The sequence below is a fragment of the Mauremys mutica genome, chromosome 2 (genome assembly GCF_020497125.1).
Source record: "Mauremys mutica isolate MM-2020 ecotype Southern chromosome 2, ASM2049712v1, whole genome shotgun sequence".
Taxonomy (NCBI): Eukaryota; Metazoa; Chordata; order Testudines; family Geoemydidae; genus Mauremys; species Mauremys mutica.
Window position 1 is genome coordinate 113,832,699 of NC_059073.1, and position 19,634 is coordinate 113,852,332.

General features: G+C 40.6%; 1 long non-coding RNA gene across 1 annotated transcript in view; it reads right to left on the minus strand.

Moving 5' to 3' along the window:
• Positions 1-1,308: 1,308 nt before the first annotated feature.
• The window catches only part of LOC123365301, a 30,920-nt gene continuing 12,594 nt past the window's right edge, over positions 1,309-19,634 (minus strand). The window contains exons 2-4 of the long non-coding RNA XR_006577523.1: positions 19,042-19,180; positions 2,655-2,775; positions 1,309-1,339 (exon numbers count right to left, since the gene is read on the minus strand). This is a non-coding gene — a long non-coding RNA (uncharacterized LOC123365301). The remainder of the gene's footprint in view (positions 1,340-2,654; positions 2,776-19,041; positions 19,181-19,634) is intronic.

Consider the following 19,634-nt stretch of genomic DNA (forward strand, 5'->3'; position numbering starts at 1 on the left):
TGTGGTGCTCAAAGGCTCTCATCAGGATTGGGGGCCCATTGTGTTAGACGTTGTACAAACACAGAGGAAGACACAAACCTTGCCCCAAAGAGCTCCAATCTAATTTCTAACTGTTTTTTAAAACCATAGCATAAATTTGATTACCACATAAGTACAATTCAATCTTTTGTGGAATACCCTTCAGCGTTTTCAGTAAAATTCAGCTTTGTTACGGCTGTCTCCCTTAAGAGCTGTCAGTCTCCCAAGTTTCACTTTAGTTAAAAACATAAGAAGAAAAGCCAAGTATGTTTAAAAGCTTATAATACATTGCATTCACCTGTTAGACTGCCTTTTAAGGGGGATTGAGTTCACATTGCTACAGCTGAGAGAATACTGTAGTAAAAAGCATCTGGTTGCATATATTTGTTGACTCATAATTAGAAGTAAAGGGTCAATACTAGCTACATTACTATTAGACAGAGGAGGTTTGGTGATTTCCTCCTGTGCTCCCCATTCCCATTCTCCATCCATTGTATTGTAGTTTAAAGAAATTACCAAAATCGTTGAAACTAGCTGCATTCGATTGCATTATTTTGACAAAAAATGCAGAATTTTAAAATATTGTGTGCAGAATTTTCAAGTTTTTGGTGCAGAATCGGGGCGGATTTGATTTGTCAAATTGGTTTAAATCATGATTTAAATCGCTAGTCAGGAAGACTCTATTTAATCATGGATTTCTACATAAAAGTGCATTCTTGTTGGTTGTCTTAACCTTAATACATATTCTTTATAACTGAGAGATAGATGTAGGTTTCATTTTTAGAAGGTACACACTGTACATTTTTAAAGTGATTTATTTTGAAAAGTTTTCAGATTAGTTTTAAAGTTATATCAGAAAATGAATGATTGTTTGGTTATTTCATTTACCGAAGGTAATTGAAGCAGATATTTATGAAGTCATTGGGAGGTGAACTATCTCCAGTTCAACAGGTTAATCATTAATATTTGGAAGATTTTCTTACCATGCTGTATTAGGAAGAGATCACCAAACAGACATTTAAATTGTTTTATTTAACTAAAGCAACAACGTTATGTATTCTGGATTTTTTTCTTCAACAACAAACATAGAATATTTTAACAAAACAAGTATATGAATTTTTAAACTTAGTTAAACGTTCAAGTTTTTTAAAATCAGGTTTGTTTTTGTTAAAATTGTTTTTAACTAAAATAGTTAAATGAAATATATTTTTTAAAAAAATCAAATCGACTATGTCAGCCAGGTCAACATGAGAAACTTAAAATATTGGCTTCTGCAGCTAACTCAGCCGTCTTCACCTTCGTTTTCCTGTTTGTTCATAATCTGGAAAAGAAAAACAAGCTTTCCTGCTTTTTCAGTTCCCCAGCAATTTATCAATTTGGAATGAATTAGTCCAAAGGAAGAAAATATTCTTTCTATACCAGCAGAAGAAGCTACTGCTGTCAAAAGTGAGATTACCACTTCAACAGTCTCTGAATCCAAGTGTTTAAGTGACTTCCACCAGTTCACTGGTGTGACTTTCTTTAAAACATCAGAAGCAAACATATTCCTTGAGTGGTTCTTATTCTCAAACTGGGTGTCTTTTACAGCCTGCTGCCATTATAGGTTTTCCCTTCTAGTGAGAGAATGGTATGGTAGATCTCAAATCAACGAAGGCTACACTCAGGGCTTGGCTACACTTACAAGTTGCAGCGCTGGTGGAGGCTTTCCAGCGCTGCAACAACAAAAGCACCCAATCGCAGCAGCCAGCAGTTGCAGAAGGACAAGCAGAGGAGCGTGTTACCGGTAAGCTCAGAAAGACCTCAAGACTTCTGGAATATACTACTCAAACAGTTTCACTTTTGTTTCTACTGCCTGTCCCTCCCTTCTCACATTTTATCTCCAGACTTCTTCTCCTTGTCCAGATCTATTCCATCCCCAACAATCTTCTATTCATTGAACTTTTTGAAACTTCACACTTTTAAAGAGAGGTGTAAGGGATTGACTCTGTGTTCACAAATTTGCAGAGGGACAATAGGGTTGAGGTCTGTTATTTCTCACCTCTATATATTATTTATTTAAAAACATTTTTGCTGTTAACAAGCATGTTATCTCTGGAGACACAAATCCACAGTTTGAGAACTTCAAAACTAAGCATCTCTGATGGTATCTTCTAGACTGAGCACTGAGACCCATTGGGTAGATAGAAATATTAACCTAAATAATCTATACAGAAGCCCCTGGAACCCCATAAGATTGGATCCCTAATCCATGAACTATTGGAACTCATTTACAAAACTTTTCTTAAACATTACATGAATATATTGTCTCACACTATAGATTTAGAATTTATAATCCCTATTCCATGATGAGATATCTTTGAGTTATAATGTAGTTTCATTAAAACTATCTTTAGATACGTTTTTTCCTCAAAAATCTGATTTAAATTTAAAAAAATCCAATTTTTTTAAATAATTGATTTTTATCCACCCTGCACAGAATTCCCCCCAGGAGTAATTATATCTATGCCACTTTGCAAAATCTGCTGTGTGATTCAACAATTCTATTACTTCCCTTTCCATTTCCAGCTGCACTTGTAAAATGTTGACTGTTACTTCATCTGAGATGTGGCTGGTCTCCCCTCACTGTCCTATCTTACCTTCTTCCTTTGGAGTCGTGGTGTGAATGAGCCTGGTTTGGGGAAGAGGAAGGTTGATGTATGCTTTGGTTACTATGATCTGTCTTCTGAGCAGCTTTCACCCAGAACTGATAGATCTCTCCTACAGATGGAAAGAAGACATTGTGGCTGTAGCTTTCAACATACCATCTCCAGGGATAGCAACAAATGATAAAAGTCCTTTTCTTCAATTTATGCATTTTTGGTGAGACCTAATTACACAGTTCTGAGCACCGTCAACAATAAAGCATCCAATTCCAGCCCAGAAAAGCTTTGAACTATTGACTTTCCAAGACGAATGTAGTTCACTTAGCTGCTCTGAGAGAAGAGTTGGTTTGTACAGGATACATCCACTCCCCATTAAGTCATCTTCTCTTTAGTGGATTGACTAACTTGTCTGGACGCTTGTCCAGTCCTGCCCTTCCCTACCCATCCAGATGGGATGCTGTGGCTGCCAGATTTTGTTAATTAAACTGGGCCAAAAGAGCTCAGTTGGAGAAATGCAGACCTGGTGAGATACTTGGCTTGGATAGCTCAATCTAGTGCAAGAATCAGCGTGTGTATATAAAATATTGTAATATCAGGGGTGTCCAAAAGAATAATACAAGACCAGATTGTTAAAAAATATAACGAATTTTTTAATGCATCCAGGGCCTTACCACTGCAGTGCCTGCCTCCCAGAACTGGTGACGGGCAGCACCAACCATCAATTTATTTTAATCCAATTCTCCCAGACTCTGTCTCAGTTTACAGCCACCTGTAACCCAGCTAATGGGAGAAGGAGTAGCTCATTACAATAGGATGGAGTATCTCAAACAAACACCTGGGCTTACCTTAACCGAATAGTGGCACTCCTCTTTGTCTTTCTCCTAACACAAACATTGCTGAAAGAGCAATTGTATTGTCTTAGAAATATTAAGCAATTACATTTTCCCTTAGCTCTATTATTGTTCCCCAGGATAATCCCAACATGCCCATGAGTAAGGAGTTTTGGGTTACTTCCATGTTGATTATCCTTGAAAATTCTTGGCTAAGTTTCTGAAACTGATGTTCCCCAGGCACTAGATTCCACTACAGATGACATTAAAATTTTGCCATTGAAATGCAGATAGTGCATGTAGCCTTCCACAGCTGAGTTCTTTGTAGCAAGTATATGTCTTGGTGCATAAAAATCTACCTTTATAGTTTAAATCATCTTTTAATGATGGGGATGACAGAATAATATGAGGAAGGAGACTATTATATGGAGAAGAATTGATCTGGTATAATAGGTGCCTAACAATCCTGATCTCAAGTTATTTTGGTTTTCTGGTGATTTTTTTGAAGCAGAATACTTTTCCTTTCTAAGCCCTCCCATAGGGAAACATCATTTTGGGTGAGGATTTTAATTGGGTCTTAGATGCGCATTTGGATCAGTTAGCCTTCTTTGGTGTAAAGATGGGCAATCTGAGAAGCTTGGTAATAGCCCTTTCTCTGGTTGATGGCTGGGATATTATTACAACCTAAGCACTCAAACTTCTTACTTTGCTACATCCCACAATTCATATTCCACAGTATTTTTTTCTTAACTACATCATTAGTAGAACACGTTCTACTCATTTTAGTCCTTAATCTAGTTGTCAAAATACTTTCCATGGTTCTAGCTACACATTTGAAGTCTCTGTGCCTATTCAGAGAAAACTGATAAATTGGATTTGTCTTGGGCAGTTTTGGTTACAGAGAAGGTCTGGGGCTATAATATTTTTTAACTAGTCTATCATCGTAGGGCAGAAATGTTTAAGTGAGTCAACATCTTGTATGTATCCCCAAAGCTGCACTATTAACTAATGTTGTGCACTGAGTATTTTACACTGGGAAGAGGAGCAAGGTGGGGATACGCTCTTTCTTCCCTCCTGTTTATTTTGGTTGTAAATTCTCTTGCTGAAGTCATACTATGGTCTAATTGTATCTTTGTCTCTGAAGTGGCAGAATGCATGCATTGGAAGTGGATGATAAGTTAGTTTAGTTTTCTTTTGTCAAACCCAAAGAGACTACTAACTCTGTCTGATTTACTTTACTGAATGTTTTGGGTTTTTTTTTCTTTGGGTTCAAGCTTAATTTTGAGAAGTCTGCAGTTCTTCCTCTTGGGCTGTTTAAACTCACCCGATGGTAATCAGGGAGACCATATAGTTCAGTGGATAGGACATTAGGAGAGCTGAATGGTATTTCTGGTTGTCCCACTGAACTGCTGCATGACCTTAGATTGGTTACGTTGACCTAGATCCATTAAGGTACTTAGGCCCTTAAATCTCAGACATATGCTCCCAAATTTTAGGCTAAACTGTGATCCACAAACCCCCCCACTTGGCTGACGCCTAACCCTGTAACCTAAACTCATTCAGCACCTAATTTTCCAGTGTGAAAGTTTCCTAGATGTCTGTTTCTGCCTCTGAGCATGCACACTGCTGACTCCCATAGGTGTCTGGCCACCTATCTCCCACCCAAGCTCCAGAGCAATTCATGAACCCTGGGAAGATAGATGCTCCACGACCTTAAAGAATTGTTGGGCTAGCAAAAGAATGACTCTGTAGCCTGGTGGTTATGGCACCCACCTGGGAAGTGAGAGAGCCAAGGTTCAGTGCTCCAGTGACTCTCTTTTTATTTATTTATACATAATGGAACAGCTTCAATAGGAGAGACTGAGGAAGTCCCATCTCAGAATGTCCCATAGTCAGTGGCTACAGTACCCTTCTGAGAGCTGAGAGTCACTTACTTAGTCCATCCTGTGCTTTGCTGCATATTGGGCTACCCAGATTTGCCATCCTTGTCTGTCAACTCTCCTTCTCTCCAAACCTTCCCATTTCATGTTGAGGTGCTTGATGTCATTCAGAACTGTTCATTTCCATATTATTCACGGGCTTCCTCTTTCTTCTTGCGTTTTCTGGCTTCCATTCAAGGGCAGTCTTAGTAAGCGTTCTTTTTCCATTCTCAGCATGGCCAGCCACTGATGTCTTCTTTTGTAGATTATTTGTGAGAGGGTGCCTTGTCCAGAATTTTTTCTTATTTTTTCATTCGTTATATCCCATATACTATATAGTTCATAAATGTATCCAGTCATGCCATTCAAAAGAAATGAAACATGATATTCAAATTTCATGTAAAAGATCAAAACAGCATGTACAAGCTTGTCCATCCACTGCAAATGGGATCTGGGAATCCCTGCCATGAATCAGCATAATTTAGTTTGTCAGGTGCAAATCCTGTGGGATTATCTGATTTAGAGGAAAATTATACCCCTGGCAAAATCAAAAAGGGTTTGTTTTTCTCTTTTAATATGTCAAATACTCTTCTTATTGAACTCTCTTAACCATAAATCAAAAAAACATAACTATTCTCTTCCCCAATAGTTACTTTGAAGGCAGCATCCAAAGAATCAAGTCAACTCCCAACGATGTCCCTATTCCCAGTAAAACCAATCCTAATTAATTATATTTTCCATCCTAGCTTGGCTAATTCAATATTCAAGGTATTCAGGCTATTAAATGTCTGGCTGATATAAGTGTGAACTCTTTTTTTGCAGAAACTAAAAAACAAACAAAAACATGTCCAGATCCAATATTTTGGTCTACATTCAGTGGAGGCACTTCAAAGTATCACATATATATGAGATTTGTCTCTCTCAGCCCTTAACGCCCTGTGCTTTCTTTACAGTCTGATATTTAATATAAATTATTAAATTAAACAAGGAATATTTGTTATAACTAAGGTTAGAGCAATGTGGGAACACATCACAGGACAAGAGATTGATGAATGAGGTAAAACAAACTAGTCCCAAAATCTATACTGAGCTGATGCAAGAGAAAAACAGTACAACTGTGTACCTTAATTGTACATTACTCCACTGCTCATAAGCAAACTTAGTTATAAGGGTTTACCCAAGCCTCTGAAATATAACACACAAGAACAGTTGCTAGTGGTTGTCCTCAAGGGTGGTTTCATATTGAGAAGCTTTACTGTCCATCTTGTGCAGTTGTTTTAATGTATAAATCCCCTTTGGACCCCATGGAACTTCTGGCTGGAAATTTATAATTTACAAAGTTTGTTCCCTGAGAGTCTCATTTTCTGTGGCACAGAAAACAATCCTGATAAACTGGATAAAGATTTCTCAAAACATTGTTCCCAGGCTGAAAATTAATGTTTTGGGAATTCTATACATGGAAAAGAAAAACAAGCAAGAATGAAAAATTAAATCAACACTTCCTGGGCTCTGCGGGGCCATTTCTGAACTTTCTGCCTGGAAGAACTCAAAAGATGGTGGATTCAGGCATGACTGAATTAGCCTTTGAATTATCCCACCCCACATAATCCATAGCAAGTTTCCAGGCGCATAGAGAGAGGTTTCTTACTCCTGAAAGAGACAGGATGGAAATGATATCTTCTCTTTTTCAAATTGCTTTTGGGTGAGGAGGATTAGAACACTCACATTGTATCAGATGAGAATTTTTTTGCTTACAATGATAGAAAAAGAGTGTTTTGTTTGACAGGTTGCTGTGCTGTTGTACACATATGTCCTTGATCCTTTCGCTACTCAAAGTACATCTTGAATATGTTTGTTACATGTACTAATTTATACCAATGAAATATAGTATTTAAAAAATCCCCATTTGTGGATGCAAATCAGCATGTGCAAATGTAGTCTTGAACTGGAAATAGACCTAATCTGCAAAGTTTGAACCAAAGCTCTGCAGAGTTTGAGAATCTTGAATCTGAAGTGATGGTTCAGATCCCTCTCCATTTTTTACATACACAGACTGATGTATTTACAACATTTGCTGGGGCAATTAGAGAAGCCTGCTGAGAATTTGGTCTGGTGTATTTCGCAGCCTTTACTGAACTATGAAAAGAAATAGAGTCCTCCTGAAGCCAATTTGGACTCCACTCTTAGAGAAGCATGACAGAACATTTCTACTGATCAGTCAGAGGATTCTGAAAACTAATAATGTGGAGGATATGCCCTCTTACACTTTTCACAAATTAGCAGAAAACTGGCAGAGACTTTGGTCGCATAATTCCAGAAGGGCACAAGTCTCTTGGAGTGAACGGAGTAAGTTAATTCTATGGAAGTTCAAGGTCTAACTGGTTCACCTCTAGACATTAACATTTAGCAGGAAATAAGTGTATTGCTTCAATTCTTGGGTTAAAGAGGGTGCTTTCTCCTGATTCCTGAGATTCTTCATTTGGTTTGTGTTTAAAGATGGCTTCTTTCCATAGACTTGCAAGTAGCTCTCAGAGTCGCAGAAAATCAGGATTAACTGCTTCATTGCTGTCCAGAATGCCAGATAGTACTTGTGCTGCCAACACATGGAATAGCTGTAGAAAATAGCTGCACACAACGTGCAGTGGAACACCAGATATAAGTAGTTAAAAGTCCTGGAAACCAGACACCTGTTTCACATGGGTGATGTAGTTCTGCTGATTCCATGTAAGAGCCTACTGTTCTCTCTTGTACCATTCCAAAGCTATTAATCTGTGATTTATTATATACCAGCTCAGTTCCTGGGGTGTAGGCTGGCTGCCTTTCATCAAATTGCTAATGAATACTGCTCTTAAAGTTATTGGAGATCATTCTAGTGTAGGGGGATTCTCTGCTGATATAAATCTGGAATACCACCACTACCACTCTGTGTTTTTTTTGTTTTTTTTTTGCAGGGAGCATGGTCAGAACTTCCCAAGGCCGTGCAGATATCAGCTATTATATCAGTCCCTGGGGATGTTGGCAGATGGTGTAACTCACAGCAGCCTTCAGACTGCTCTATATTTGGCTATGGAACTAGCTCTGCAGGCAGCTCATCTAGGATTGGGAGAGCTCAAAAGCCACCCATATGCTTGCCCCTATTTGCCCCTTGTCTACAGTCCACAGCCAAGAAACCGGGTCACTAGGTCAATTCACATTGAAGAACATTTTCCAGTGACTCATTGCCACTGCCAGTTAAAATATACAGATTAGGCTGAACATTTATTATAAAATATACAGGGGTGCTTGAACAATGTGTATAGTGGGGGTGCTAAGAGACATTGAACCAAATTGTAAACCCTGTAGATGTTGGAAACCATTTCAAGCCAGGGGGTATGGCAGCACCACTAGTTCCAGCTCCTATGAAAATATATTGCTTTTAGTTTGTTTATATAGATTCAACCGGTCAATATTCCTCTATGACAAGACTGATGTCTCTCTGAGCTCCCAAACTGACTCCTACAAAAGTCAATACTTTCATTAATGTCAGTGGAATAAGGACCAGCTCCTCCCTTTACTAAACACAATAAATGCATGAATGGGCCTATTTCTGCCCTCCTGTTCAGGTGCTCAATTCCTGCTGATTTCAGAGACTGTTGCATGCCTGTATTTGAGGGCAGAATTTTGCCCTATAATGTGGGGAAACCTAACAAGATTTTGGCTTGCAAAGCCCAGGGCAACAAAAGCAGCCTGTTCATGCAATCACCCACACCTGATACTCTGAGCCATGCTTGTGGATGCGCTGAGCACTTCTTGCTTATCTGTTAATTGCTTTGACCTTTTTGTTTACTTCATACTCGGGAATTTCAGAATTTGCTGCACTAAATTGACCTTAGGATTGAAGCATTATACAAACATTGACTTAACCTTTTCTGTTACTCTGTCAATATTGCCAGTCTATACATATGCATGTCCTATCACACTGGCAAAACCTTATGCTTGAAACTAATGCCCTTTATTTGGTTTGGATGTGCAGTGCAGATTCACAAAGCACACATCTGAATGTCTTTAATAAAATGCCTAACTCCTGTTAAAAAGGAGTGTTTCCAGAGGATGACAGACCAAAAGTCCTGTCCTATTTTAGAAGGACCGTCCCTTCTCTGACAGCATTTTTCTCACCTCAGCTTTCTCTCTCATTCTTAAAAATCTATTACTATGCAGGTACAAACTTTAATACCAGTTGCAACAATGTACATCTCCGTTTGATCCCGGCTACTGCTAGCCACTAAACAGGAGTTGCTAGATGTTTGTTTAACCTTTTAGTTGCAGAATTAATATAGTGCTCAAAGTGCATCTCTAACAGGTATAGTTGGACACTATGCAGACACTTACATGCTAGAGTGGGGCATGCTATAGAAACCCCTAAGACTGCTAGATTGTTCATGGTACATATAGCTGCATTCCGTAACAACTCGCTGATCAGTGGGTACAGGGGAGGAAGGAAATAATTTAAAAACCCTAGAATAAATATCTTTGAAAGACTTAATTTATAACTGAAATGACAAAACCATTATTTTATAACTGCTCTTTAGGGTTTCTATTTATTCCACCAAGGTCTGAATTTCTACCTTATTTCCTGTGGATTTTGTTATACCAGTTACTACTTATCAGTTTGTAAAGTGCTTTGGGGTTCCTTGAGTTTGAAAGGTGCTGTGTAAAACATTTGATTCTACTTGTTTGGTCTGGAGAGCAATCAAGCAAGGTGACAGATGAAGAGTTGTTTACATACCGACTCCACTTAATGTCATTTTTGGACACACTTCAGGTTCAGCATAGTTCCATACTACTCTGTGCCTAATTTTTGTCATGGGAAACAACTGAAACTTTCCCATTTATAATTGATATTTCTCCCTCTATTAAAGAGAACATTTTCAAAGGTGTTTGGATCAAACTTTGACTTACTACTCAATGATGGGATGTTAGATGGGGTGGGATCTGAGTTACTACAGAGAATTCTTTCCTGGGTGCTGGCTGGTGAGTCTTGCCCACATGCTCAGGTTTAACTGATCGCCATATTTGGGGTCGGGAAGGAATTTTCCTCCAGGGCAGATTGGCAGAGGCCCTGGAGGTTTTTTCGCCTTCCTCTGCAGCATGGGGCACGGGTCACTTGCTGGAGGATTCTCTGCAGTTTGAGGTCTTCAAAACACAATTTGAGGACTTCAATAACTCAGACATAGGTTAGAGATTTGTTATTGAAGTGGATGGGTGAGATTCTGTGGCCTGCATTGTGCAGGAGGTCAGACTAGATGATCATAATGGTCCCTTCTGACCTTAAAGTCTATGAGTCTATAATGCAGTTCTTGAAATCTGTTTTTTCCCCCCAAATCCCAAATGTTTCATTTTTTAAAATGCTTGAGGCCTAGCATTAGCAAATGTGTGTATGTGCATGTGATGGAAGGGGGAAAATATCAGTAAAGAAAAAATAAACTTGGAAGTCTGAAACCAAAGTATAAGGAACGAATGGGGGGAAATGAAGGCTGGATGAAGATTGGTAGAGAACAGCTTTAATTTCACAGAGTTATGATGATCTCCTTTTCCCTATCCCTACTTTCAAGAGCCAGGGAGGCCATTGGATTTTCTGAGCTTAAAACAGATTTGGTTGGAAAGTTTGCTTCCTCTTCTAACTGAAACACCAGGCCTGTCTGGCCTTATGGGGTTGGAGCTCATTATAAGTGCTACTGCAATACAGATAATATCCAGACATTGTCACATAGTCCATGCCTGCCTATAGGTGTTAAAATGAAATGGGACCCAATGACTTATATCAATAGTTGTTAATGCACCTCACTTGTTAACGTGGGAACTTTTTTTAACTTAACTTGCCAGCAAATATTATTTTCTTTGTTTTATTTTCTCACAGGCTGCCAGGGAGAAGGACTGCTGTCCCCTGTAAATTCTTTTTATGGTATGTAGCCTAAAATATTTAATTCTGTGCGCCGGTTCTGTGTAAGTTGAAACAAAATGGAGGAATTTGGATCTGAAAGTGAAACTCAGTTGGCCAGTCCCAAGTTCCATTCAGACACAGTGGAGACTCAGGCCTTGTGTTCACTGCTACACAAGGTGTACATTTTACGACAGGGTAACTATGCCTGTGAGCTATCTTGATGTGAAAACACTGCAAAGACCTGACACTTCAGTATTACCATGAGGTAAACTTACCAGGGTCAACTATTGGAAACCATATAGGGCTTACAGTAAAACTAAAATGCCTGGTCTTCAATGTGTTTTTACCTCAGGTTAGTTCGTGCATGTTAGTTTCCCTGAGGTAAAAAACACAGCTTTTTTTAAGCAGTGAAGACAAGTCCTGAAGCTCAGTTTGTGAGGTAAAGGAGGCTGGGAACACTATAGGGAGAACAAGTCCCTCATATCGTTCTGCAGCCTCTTAGCTGAGGAGGAAGCAGCTTTCATGGGCTCTAAACAAATCCCCATCCAGCTGTCTTCAAGCAAAGAAGAGCTTGGACCCTTGAGGGAGGAAAACTCCTCTGATGAGGATGAGGGACTGGGGGAGGGAAGCTCTCCAATAAGGAGAAACACACACAAAAATGATGTCCATGCTAAGCTGTATAGTAGAGGAAGTTTAAGTGCTGCCACTTTGTTTTTTTTAAAAAAGCCATGAATCAACCCTTTTAACTTAAATCTTCTAGAATTTTCTCAAAAAAATTATGTCCCTTTCACTGAAGCTCCAAACATTCCCATTTGATTCAGTTTGATGCATTTGGTCTCTATAGAAGCAGCAGATCTCACACCTAACTGGGAAAGGTCACCTTCTGTTCCTAAAAAACAGTAAAAGGAAACAAATGACAACATGATGCACTCACCCAAGGATCAAAAAGTTCTTTTCCAGCTGTGAACATTAGTGAAAGATCAAGCCATTCAGCACTCAAGCTTGCTGACCACCTTGGGTCAGAAGGAAGCACACATTAAATGCAAACCAAATGCAATCATTGAATAGCAGGAAATTCAAATTGCTCTGAACTGTCTGGGGGTCAACAAGGCTAATGAATAGCACCATTTCTAAATGGGATCTCAGGATCATCATGTGAGAGCTTGCTTATGTGCAATGTTACACCAATTTAACTAAAGGTGTGATTTAAAATAGATTCAGAGCAAAAGCAAAAAAGTGTGTGGAAACTCTTTAATAGATATCGACTAGTCTTATGTCAGTTTAACATAAGTTTAAGTTAAGGCAAAATAAGCCACCACTGTCTACTACCTGGAGTTGTGGATTGCTTTAACTAAATTGGTTTAAAAAACAATTTAAGTTTAAACCAGTGCCATTTCTGTGCTTTAAATGAAGCCTCAGACTTAATAGCATGTGTCTGAATGTTAACGAGGCAAGTCCAGGGCAAAATTGATGAGTGTGGGGGAGAGAGGAAGAGAGTGTGGATTGATGCAGTATTTAAAGTAGCGACAAATTCCATGCCTGTAAATAGATGGATCTCACTGATAAGGAACTGGGATAAAAAGGAAGTTGAGTGAGTGTCCTGGACTATTTCCCTACATTTTTCCAATGTGCAAATTGCATTTCCAATTAATCAACCTCCTTGTATAGTAAAGTTGATCTTTGAGGGGAAAAAATGACTGTGTAGGTAAGCTTCACTTCATCCACACAAAGTGGATCTTATACAGGTAAAGGGCTGATGAGCTGGGGAGATGAATCTACATCCCCCACTCATGGTCAGACAGTGGGGCTGCAGTGTAGCCAGCCTGCATCTGCTACTTCTACCTTTTGTGGTGTTTGGATCACAGGCTCCACATAAACACAGATCCTGTTGTTTTCCTCTCAAGCCTGCTTTCCTTCCCTCACCTCCCATTCCAAGATGCCCTCTGCATTCTCATATGCAGTTCAGGAGCACAGGTTTCCCTCTTGTGCTGCGTGTCCTCAGGGGTGAAAGTAACTTACAGGACTTACCGGTACTGCTGGAGTCCGGAGGGGGGCGTGGCCTCATGCGGAAGAGGCGTGGCCTCTCGAGATTTAAAGGCCCTGGGGAACCAGCTGTGGCTGGGAGACCCGGGCCTTTAACTCAACCAGAGGCTCCCAGCTGCAGAGGTGGCTGGGAGCCCCCCGGGGCTCAGGGGCAAATTAAAGGGCCCGGGGCTCTGGCCGCTGGGGGGAACCCCAAGCTTTGCGGGGCTGGGGCAGGGATTTAAAGGGCCCAGAGCTCCTGCCGCTGAGGGGAGCCCCGAGCCCTTTAAATCCCGGCCCCAGCCCGGCCACCAGAGCCACAGCCAGAATTCAAATGGCTCTGGGCTGCCTGCAGCCCCGGGGAGCTCTGAGCCCTTTAAATCTCAGCCGTGGCCGGGATTGAAACGGCTCAGGGCTGCCCGCGGTGGGCAGCCCAGAGCCCTTTCAATCCCAGCCCTGGAAGCTGGTGCGGTCCAGCACGGCTTACTGGCTCCGGACAGGCTTACTTTCACCTCTGCATGTCCTGCTATTCAGCACAAAGACACTCTCCCCTCTAACCCCATATCCAAGCTGGAATAGTGCAAAGGGCCTGGCACTGGCCTTCTGCACTGGGATGATTTCACTGGCTACACTGGCAACGTTAAAGTGCTGTCGCAGCAGCGCTTTAATGTGACGTGTGTGGTTGCAGCAGAGTGGTGGGAGAGAGCTCTCCCAGCGCTCTAAAAAATCACCTCCACGAGGGGTGTAGCTCCTGGGCACAGCTCCCAGTGCTGGTACACTGTCTATACTGGTGCATTACAGCCCTGAGAGAGAAAGTTGAAAAGTCATTTTAAGGTAATAATTGGAGATATACCAATCTCCTAGAACAGGAAGGGACCTTGAAAGGTCATTGAGTCCAGCCCCTGCCTTCACTAGCAGGACCAATTTTTTTTTATTTTTTTTTTTTGCCCTAGATCCCTAAGTGGCCCCTTCAAGGATTGAACTCACAACCCTGGGTTTAGCAGGCCAATACTCAAACCACTGAGCTATCCCTCCCCCTCTTAACCCCTTAGAATATTTTACTTGACTTTCAATAAGCTTTGAAACCAAGTTAATCTTGAATAGCCACTTTTAAAAACAATAACAATCCAGACCAAATCAAAACGCAAACAGGTATCCCCAGAAAATGTGTTTTTTTCCTTCAAGCCCTTGGTTACATGTTTCTTATAATGTAATGGCGCCTTTGCCTGATGCAGCTCCAACCCTCTGGGCACCCCACGGATAAGCCATTCTTTCCTTTCTATGGGTTGTGTGTATAATATGCATTCCGACTCGCATATAAAAGATTAATGACAAAATTGGTTCTGTCTGTATGAAGATTTTATAATGAATTAGGCCTTTCATGTGTAAACTGTGGAAATTGTATACCAACAGCGAGCCACTGAGATCCATTAGATGCCAAGATGAATGAACAGTAGTAAGAAGACAGCACCACTCTGGGGCCCAGGTCTTATGGGAGGTGGTTCTAACTGATGCAGTTCTTCAGCTTCCATTAAATTACCTGCCATCTATCTAGATGGTGTCATGCTAAGCCCAGCTCATGGTTTTCTACCCAATCTATATGCAGAGGGATGACAACAGTTGTTGAGGTGTGTTTGCCATTTACATCTTTTTACAAGCTGTTTCCTAAACAAGCCTGTGGCTGTTGTGTATATTCATATAAAACTTTGCTAAACTATATGCGTTTGCCTTTGCTGTGAAAGAACATGATCTCTTCTGGAAGAAGTTGGGTGGGGGCATGATAATCTCTGCCAGGGCCAGCTCCAGGACTTTTGCCCCCAAGCGGAAAAAAAAAAGAAAGAGAAGAAGCCGCAATCGGCGCCTGCTCTACCACGCCACTTTCTTCTTCGGCGGCAATTCGGCGGCAGGTCCTTCCCTTCGAGAGGGACCGAGGGACCCGCCGCTGAATTGCCTCCGAAGAGCCCAATGTGCCGCCCCTTCCCCTTGGCCGCCCCAAGCACCTGCTTGCTGAGCTGGTGCCTGGAGCCGGCCCTGATCTCTGCACTAGTATAAATATTTTTAAACATTTAGCAAACTTGAGAGGGCAGCATGGACCAGCGGGTAGAGTGCTGCACTAGACCTCAGAAGATCTAGGTGCTATTCCCATTTCTGCCACTGATTTGCTGTATGACCTTGGGCAAGTCATTTCACCTTTCTGTGCCTTTGTTTCCCCTCCCATCCTTTGTGCCTATAGATTGTCAATTTAGATTGTAAGGTCTTCAGGGCAGAAACAACTGTCTCTTACTATAAGTTTGTACAGTCCCGAGCAGAGTGCGGTTAAGACCTCTAGGCACTAATACAATACACATAATAACAGTAACCTGTTAATCAAAACAATACAGAATGACTTCAAAACTGGACTTGACACAGCACTAGAAAACATACTGGGCCAAATTCTGTTTGCTGTTCCTAGTAACTTTAATGGGAGCTGAGTGTGCCTTGCCAGGGGCAGAATTTAGCTCACTGTATGAAACAAGTCTGCATTCTGCAGTAGTAGTTAATCTTTTGCAAGTGACTCAGAGTGTAAAGTGGCATCTTTTGATAAGCTCATATTGTATCTATTTGAATCTAGTATTTCCCAGTACGGGGTAAGGGAATGCCATGCACTTCTAGGAAGCATCAGACTAATCTGAAGCTGTGCCAATCCCCCTTTCTCGTTCAATGCTATTTTTGCTTTTTTAGGGGAAGCACAGGAATTGCCCTGGAAGGGAGGGTGCCATGCCTCATTCAATCCTCACCATTCCAATACAGCTCCCATCATTCCTAGGCTCACAAACTGGTTCCCAGGACTCATTTCCCTCCTCATGAGGCTACTACTGCTTTAACCTTCTCCATCTTTTTCCTATTTTAAAAAAAAAATGTTAATGCTATTGCCACTGGTCCCAGTCTACAGCCACTGAATGGGTGCACAGGCAAAGGGATGCAATCCCTCAGTCTACAGCTCCATATTACTAGCTCTGTTCTCGCTTGTCTTCAGAAGACATAATTTCCTTCTAGAGGTGGTGGCTTTGGGGGATAACTTACTATTCAATGGAATAGGGTTTCAATCTCTGATAGGACAGTGATTCTTCTAGCACTCAGACATGCTGAGCAACAGTCCCAAATTTATCCTGAAAAGGGTTGTCGATAACCCTGCCACTAGAAACATGTTCCAGTTTAGCAACATTTTCTGTCTTTCCATTTGAGGAGATCTCTGTCTTGGAGGCTGGGAAATAAATACGATTTTCCTCTGCTAAAGGATTTAGTGGAAAAAAACAGGTCAATGAACGTTCATTAATACCCATTTCTGCTCACCATGCCCACAAGCTATTGACCAAAGTGTTCAGAGTCTGTAATAAGTGTTTAACCTTTTCCAAATTCTATTGGGATAAGTGAGCCCTCAAAAATGTCAACGCCTGTCATACCAATGCTGCAACAGATGAACCAAGTGAGTGAGGAGTTTATATCAAACCATCCATTTAGAAATCTCAGTTAGGATACCCTTTCATTAGATTATGAGGCAAGGGACATGACTACCTTTCTCTGCAGTGCAGAATTTAATGCTAGAGGAATTCCTGAGCAAAACTAGAGCCAAAATTGCTAATGAATTCTATTTTTAATTGAGATTAGTTCTGGTGGGAGCTATTTCAGTGAGGCAGGTTTTAGTAAAACATGTTGAATTAACAAGAAATAACTTCTAAACATGGCACTGATGCCGCTATCATATAGCGTGGCTGTATATTCAGTCTTGCTCGTTGCAACTGGTTCCTGGCTCTGTGTGGCAGAGAGTCTATAGCAAACAGAACATGAGGCATTGTGACCTTCAGGATATTATGGTGACTTTTAAACAGCCTACAAAAGCTTAATCCTTTATAGCACAATAGGAAGGATCCTGTTTTGCTCTAGCGGAGAGAGGTGACACAAAATGAGCTGGCTTGACAGCCCTGGAGACTGAAATACTCTATGTAGTCACTGAAGAAATACGGCATATTTAATAGCAGTAGAAGCTGCCTCACGGTGCATCCTGCCAGCATGTCTTAGTTCTGTTCTACAGAGACTGAATCCAGAGATGAGAGGATAATTCCAACCCTATTTAGCCATTCACCTCTGTGCTGATTCTGCTACAATGATGCCAATTAGTGCCAAATATGCAGGTAGATTGGTGATGTGGACAGTTGGTCACTAGCAACTGGACTGGGGTTATCAACTCATTTCATATGGGACACCAATAAGAAAAGCCCAGCAGGAAACCCCTGCCCTATAAATGATGCTAAGAAGAAAAATTTAGGAAGAAGCTTAGCTAAAAGCAAAGCCCAGGAAATATAGTGTCAAGCAGGCTATTCAGGGAAAGTGTCTGGTATCTGTGTAAAAATGCAGGAAAGACTCAACCAAAATCTAGAATGGTTTGAAAAATCTGTGTCGTAGTTATAATCTGAGCACAGAGCAATTTTGTAGATGTTCAATATCCAAACCTAGAGCAGGACCTGAATTTTGAAAATGGATCCTAAAGGGCCAGATTCAACCATCACTACGTTTTGTCAAGTGGTAAAGCTTCAGCTGAGTCTTGAGTTTATAACTTGAGCTCAGCAAGACACCAGTATGTTTTCTCTGTGTGTTTTAAACAGTTTTGAAGGAACAAGCACTTTTAAACTCTTTGATCTGATCAGCTATTTTAGACTTCCACTAGAAATAGTACAGCCACTTTTCAAATGCAGAATTCTTTTGGTTGGTTTATTTGTTACTAGTGCATATAATGGATATTTTATCCTTCTCTTAATACACAAAAAGCAATGTCTGTATTCATATAAGTCTTGTGACCTAAGTTAACCCATAAAAGCAAGAAAATAAAGCTCAAGCTCCCTCTTTAAGGTCCTGACCCAACAAAGAATTTGATGTTTAACTTTAAGCACATGAATAATCCTGTATAGTTCAATGGAAATGATCATCTGCTTAAAAATAAGCACATGCTTAAGTGTTTTTCTCAGTCTGGGTCTAACTCACTCCACTCCACTCACTATTTATTACAAAACACATAGGGCATGATTGTGTCTGGTCCTGTATGAGTGTGCAAGAGAAGGAGAGGAGCCTTCCCTCCAAATCCATTCCACATTTGCACAAGGACCACAAGCAGTCAGTCTTTGCACTTTCCTAAATGCAAAGATTTCTCCACACTAGTGCTGCTGGGGTCTGTAACCAAAAGGTGTGAAGGGGGAACAGCATCCCAATGCCAGAAGAAAGGGGGTCACTGGTATCTGGTAGAGAGTTTCAGTTGGCCTGACCATTCAGCATACCCCTACTCACTAATGTCATAATCTGTATCTAAAAGGTGTCATGTATGGTGTCAACAGAAAGCTAATAACATACTGATCATTAATATTATTGCATGGTGTATATACTCAGGACAAAATCAAAATTACAAACTGCACAGCTTATCACTTTAACTGGCGTTAACTAACACGTTAATTCAAACACAGCCTGGGTTGGTTTAGATTAAAAGTAAAACAAGTGTATTAACAAAAGAAGATAGGATTTTAGGTGAGTTCAAGTATGAAGGATAGAGTTAGAAATGGTTACATGCAAATAAAAGTGAAAAACACATTCTAGAGGCTAAGACTTAACAAAACTACAGTCTTGGTTCAAGGTAAGATTTTTTTTTTTACCACACTACCTACCAGCAAGATGGCTGATCTCCACTTTGTGTCCTTAGGTGAAAGATCTCTGGGGGGTTCTTTGCTCCTCTCTTCTATAGTCCAGTGAACATTTGAAATGGATTCTTCTGAAGGCCACTCCCCAAGGTAAAGTGCATTCAAGCTGTGAGGAAGGAAACATAGTGAAGGAATTCCGTGCTTGTGTTTGCTAAAATGCAAATTGATCTGTTGCTGCAATCGCCTCCTCCTGTTGTGATGCTGAGTTATCTCCTCCCCTGGTTAGCTTAATGGTTTTGTTTACCTTTTCTGTAAAGGCATTCCCATTGTCTCTTAGTGTACATTGGAATTACCTTCAAGGTGCACAGTTGCAAGAGGAGACCCAGGGTATATAATGTTACGCTGTGCAGATAAACATTTTTTCCTTAATTTGACCCAACATATTATATTGCAGGAGAGTTGTACAATTAGTCTTACTGTCTAGGGACCTCTGCTATACCTACAATAGGGCTAATTGTCCAATACAGCTGCAGTAGAGGACAGTGGGTCAAATTAGGGAAAGAATTTCAGACAAAAGTTGGAGTTTAATATAATCAGACTCTGATGTTTAATTTTTTTCC